General features: G+C 40.2%; 1 pseudogene; it reads left to right on the top strand.

Annotated features, from left to right (window-relative positions):
* The first annotated feature begins 1,590 nt into the window (after positions 1 to 1,590).
* Positions 1,591 to 2,271, top strand: LOC119512027 (annotated as a pseudogene).
* Positions 2,272 to 5,490: the final 3,219 nt, after the last annotated feature.

The raw sequence follows: 5,490 nt of genomic DNA, 5'->3' as shown, positions 1-5,490 counted from the left end.
TAAGGGTCTCCTCTGTCCCAGTCACTCAGCCTGACACATCCTGGTTATCATCACGTCATCCATGACTAACATTCCTTAATATTTGTAGGCTTGAGAAGGAAATTTAATTGTATTGAAGCAGGAATTCTACCAATTAAGAAGTACAAATTGATTTTAAATGATTACACCCAAGAATGTATATGTATTAAGTGAAACTTCATGGAAAAGCATAAAAATGACATGGTGAATGAGGGCAAACCTGAACAAAGTGTTGGCATCTTCAAAATCCAAAGATTTTGGACCAAGAACATAATGGGCTTTTGACAGGTAGAAATACCTTCTTGGATGATGCAGGTCTGTGCCTCACTATTCCAGAATCCCTGGTAAGGGGACCCTCATTTAAGGTTATGGGCCCTTAAGGAGACATAGTGAACTTGTTATTAATTAGAATTGGAACAATAATGCCTTGGGACATGATGTCAGGGAAACTTCTTGGGGGCATGTAGGTTTTTCTTTGCAGGAAAAGTTTAAATCATGAGAGAGGAAGAATTTTGTAATCCATAAAAGTGTTAAACAGCAACATTTGCTTCTTTCTTCCTCTGACTCTGTAGATTGTGTGGGTTGACCCATGAAATGAACCTGGATGCTCATTGTCCCACTTGTCCTGAGTAATGACTTTGTTACAGGGGGAAAATATCAGAGAAGCAGGATAAGGGGGCTACAGAAAGGCCCTTTGTTTACTGTCCGTCCCTTCCAGAAAAATGAATGTTTTGGGGGTTCAGGGGTTCTGTTTTATTTGTTCATAACCTAACATCCTATACATAGAAGTATCATGATACTATTTGCATAATTCTATAAATATCATTGATTTTGAGTAGGAATAAATGAAGAACCTGCTCTATGAGACCTTGGGAGCTGAAGTTATTTTAACTATTACCACTAAGGGGGGCTGCTACTCTCTAGGTGTGCTAATCACCTGAAGGTTAGTGCCAAGGGTGATTTTTAAATCTCTAGAGACTCATTTTTGGAGACAATATTTGTGTTGAGGGAAATATCAGGGGTCTACATTTAGACATATTGAGGTGTCTTTGTGATGTCCAAGAGGAACTTCAAATACATATTTAAAATTTGTGATAGACTGAGATAGACATAATTTTTGCACTACATGCTCCCTCTATCCAATGGTATGAATATATTCACAGTTTCTGTTACCATATTTATAAAGTTCAATTAAGTTGAGAAATTATATACTCATGGATACATATATTCTATAACAAAATTAATTTGTTTACTAAATATTGCAGGCTGTTTGAAGTGTACAGTTGATAATAAAAATATTTTAAGTCAGCAATTTTGCTGTAGGTTATTGAAAAGTATAGTGTTAAGTTGATTTTTGGGCCTTTTGCAGGAATACAATCACAGTTCCTGTGGTAATGATATTTTTATCTCCTTCCTTCCATTATTTGTCTTCACAACTCACTGCACAGGCACATTTGCCTTTCTACTCTCTGATGCTTTGCATAGGCTCCTCGGGGACTGGGCTGGCTGCTCAAACTCTATTAATGGGGTTTCCCTGGAGATGGGGCCTGAGTGCACCAGATGGTGAGCAAGATGGTATCACAGTCCCAACTCCTCATCTTCCTGGTGCTCTAGGTCTCAGGTGAGAGGTTCAGAGGAGCAATATCCTTATCCCATTGGAAAATGGTTTTACATGCAGATTGAACAAACTGTTGCATCTGAAGACATCTGATTATATATGATTAATCAGAAAACCTACATTTAGATATATATTTTATGTATTTGTAACATAATGTGTGATCTATATTCTTTTCTGACTGCAGGTACAAGTGGAGACATCATGCTGACCCAGTCTCCAGGCTCTGTGGCTGGGTCTCCAGGAGACACTGTCACCATCAGCTGCAAGTCCAGCCAGAGTATTAGCAGCTACTTAAACTGGTACCAGCAGAAACCTGGACAGGCTCCTAAACTGCTCATCTACTATGCATTCACCCAGGCATCTGGGGTCCCTGACCGATTCACTGGCAGTGGGTCAGGGATAGATTGCACTCTCACCATCAGCAGTTTCCAGCCTGAGGATGTGGGGTATTATTACTGTCAGCAAGGTAACAGCTATCCTCCCACAGTGCTTCAGCCTCAAACAAAAACCTCCTCCCCAGGGCTGTAGGTCTGTGAGTCCAGTAGCACCAGCTGCTTCCTCCTCAAAGAGATCTGAAATCTTTCACTTCCTACATCTGTCTGAGAAGATACATCTTTTAGGGTATTGTACATTGAAACCTGCATGTTTTGAATCGGTAGATGAAATGACTGGTCCAATAAATTTCTCTCTCTCACACTCTGGTTTGAATGCTATAAGCTTTAAACCCTGAGGGATTGATTTTCTCTTCAATGTGTCTCCTTAATGCTGAAAAATTTCTGAACTTGATTCCTTATTCCTTCAGTCATCTTCCTTCTCTGCCCTCATCCTCCAGTCTGGACCTTCCCAATGTGAAATCTTTGATCTTCATATTCAGAATTTCCCATGTGGAAGGTCATGCTCCTACCTTACTTTTTCCTTCCTTGGACTATGTGTTCCAGCCAAGCCTTTCTGGTTAGTGTCACAGAAGGATATTTGCTACTCTACCTTCTTTTTTCCCTTTAGATACCTATTTTCATTTATTATTGCCATCAAATAATAATTGTGGGGGGTGGGGCAAGATGGTGAAGTGGTGAGGTGCAGAATTTCGTCTCTCCCCTAGAGCAGCTGGCAATTACTCAAACTATATGAAACAGTGTTTTTGGGGTCTCCATTAACCAGTCACACATCGGAAGCAAATTTGGAACTGGAGGAAAAGCTGAGATCGCAGGGAGAATTCTAAGTTCTCCGGACCAGGGGTCTGGCTCTTCTCCCCACCCAGACATCACAGACTGTCTTGCTGCTTGCTCCTTGAAAGGGGAAAAAACACAAAAAAACAGCAATCTTCTGGGGTCAAGAATGGGGCTTCAACCCACCCTCAACTGCAGAATTAATTAACAAATTTATTAACTAATTTTGGGATCTGGGGGTGCTAAAGAAGGGCTGGGCTCCAAGAAGTGGGGGCATGTAAAAGTGGGCACCCATTCCCAGGCTCCAAAAAAGCCATTTATTTTCCCCCTACATTTTGTCCCTTCTGGCTTCTCACTGATCTCTTATTTTTTTTTTGCATTTCAATAGCCCTCAGCAGGGGTACAACTGAAGCTGTTGGAGAGTAATTATCAGACAATAGCCCAAAGTACATCTTTAAATGCTCTATTCTGACGCTGACAAAACTTCCAGGCTGGGGAAAGACTTTTCTTTTTTTCTTTTTTCTTTTTCTTGTTTTTCGTTTCTATTTTTTTTAATCTAAAACTGACATATGTGGTTATTTTCTATCAGAAAGCCCAGGTTAAGGGACTAGGCTGGGCTTGGGGGGAGACAGAGTACCTATAGAATCTTTGAGTTCTGTATTCACTTCTGAAAGTCTCCACCCCTGTCTTTAATTGGCAACTCAGGCTGACCAAGAAATTGAGCTGGAGATGCCCCAAAGAGGAGAGGGGAGTAGGGAATAGTACCCCTGAGAGACAACTGGAGTTCTGAGGATTGGGAGAGTGGAGGGAGGTCCAGCTCAACTGGCAGTCCTCCTTCTGGGAACTCAGACCCCAGGGGCTGGAATTCAGATTCCGGTTTCAGTCAGCCAAGCCCCCGACAGGATCAGAGTCACCAGGAGAACTAAAGTCTCCACACCTCCTTACACTGGTGGGGAAGCTGTGAGCTGGCCAGCGCCACCTGCTGGACAGGAGAGGAAAAGCACCAATTCTAAAGGCCCCATAGGAGGCTCTCATTCTCAGGAAAACTCCATACCCTCCCAATGAGACCTGGGCCTCACTAGACTGGGAAAATCTGACTAGGGTCGACCATATCCAAGGAGAAACACTCACAAAAAGGCTACATAGAGGCAGAGCAAGAAACAGAATAAAACAAGAGAGGAAAAATTCTGATCAACTAAAAAGAACCTAAGTTAGAGGTCTAGAATAAGTTGAACTGAATAACAGAGGCCAGAGAACAAAGCCAACCAACAAGAAAACCCCTAGTAAAAGATAGAAAACAAGCTCCAAAATAAACTAATCAAGAAAATCAGATGTCTAGACAACTTAAGATAAGCCATACCAGGAAACAAGAAAATATGGACCAGCTGAAGGAACAAACTAATAGCTCAACTGAGATACAGGAGTTGAGGCAAATAATGCTAAATAAATTCAGTGAAATGAAGGAAGATATAGCAAAAGAGATGAAGGATATAAAGAAGACACTGGATGACCATAAAGCAAAATTCATAAACTTAAAGAAAACAAATGGCAGAACTCATGGGAATGAAGGCCACAATGGAGGAGATTAAAAACACAATGGAGGGACACAACAGTAGATTTGTACAGGCAGAAGAAAGGATCAGTGAACTGGAAGACAAGTCATTCAAATTCATACACACAAAACAACAGATGGTGAAAGAAATGGAAAAATATGAGCAGGGTCTTAGGGAGCTGAGTGACAACATAAAATGCACAAATATACGTGTTATGGGTATTCTAGAAGGAGAAGGGAGGGGAAAAGGGGCAGAAAGAGTAATAGAAGACATAATCACTGAAAATTTCTCAACTCATAAAAGACAGAAAATTAGAGATTCAGGAAGTACAATGTATCCCAAAAAGAATAGATCCCAATAGACCTGTTCCAAGACACTTACTGGTCAGATTGTTCAACATCAAAGACAAAGAGAGGATTCTGAAAGCAACAAGAGAAAAGCAATCCATCACATACAAGGGAAGGTCAATAAGACTATGTACAGATTTCTCTGCAGACACCATGGAGGCAAGAAGACAGTGGCATGATATATTTAAGATACTGAAAGAGGAAAACTGCCAACCAAGAATTCTATATCTAGCAAAACTTTCCTTCAAATAAGAGGGAGAGATTAAAACATTTTCAGACAAACAGACACTGAGAGAGTTTGTGAATAAGAGACCAGCACTACAAGAAATACTAAATGGAGTGCTACAGGCTGATAGGGAAAGACAGGAGAGAGAGAGTTGGAGAAGAGTGCAGAAATGATGAGTATCAGGAAAGGTAAAAGGAGAGAGAGGAAAAAATAAGATATGACATATAAATTCCAAAAGGCAAAATGGTAGTAGAAAGTTACAGTAATAACACTAAATGTAAATGGATTAAACACTCCAATAAAAAGACACAGACTGGCAGAATGGATTAAAAAACAGGACCCATCTATATGCTCTCTACAAGAAACTCACTTTAAACACAAGGACAAAAATAGACTGAAAGTGAAAGGTAGGAAAAAGATATTTCATGCAAACAAGAACCAGAAAAAAGTGGGAGTAGCTATATTAATATCAGACAAATTAGACTTCAAAAGTAAGATAATTAAAAGAGACAAAGAAGGACACTATATTTTAATAAGAGGGTCAATACATCAAGAAAACATA

Source organism: Choloepus didactylus, chromosome 17, assembly GCF_015220235.1.
Source record: "Choloepus didactylus isolate mChoDid1 chromosome 17, mChoDid1.pri, whole genome shotgun sequence".
Lineage (NCBI taxonomy): Eukaryota > Metazoa > Chordata > Mammalia > Pilosa > Megalonychidae > Choloepus > Choloepus didactylus.
The sequence above is the reverse complement of the archived record's forward strand: the minus strand, read 5'-3'. Positions and strand labels throughout refer to the sequence as shown.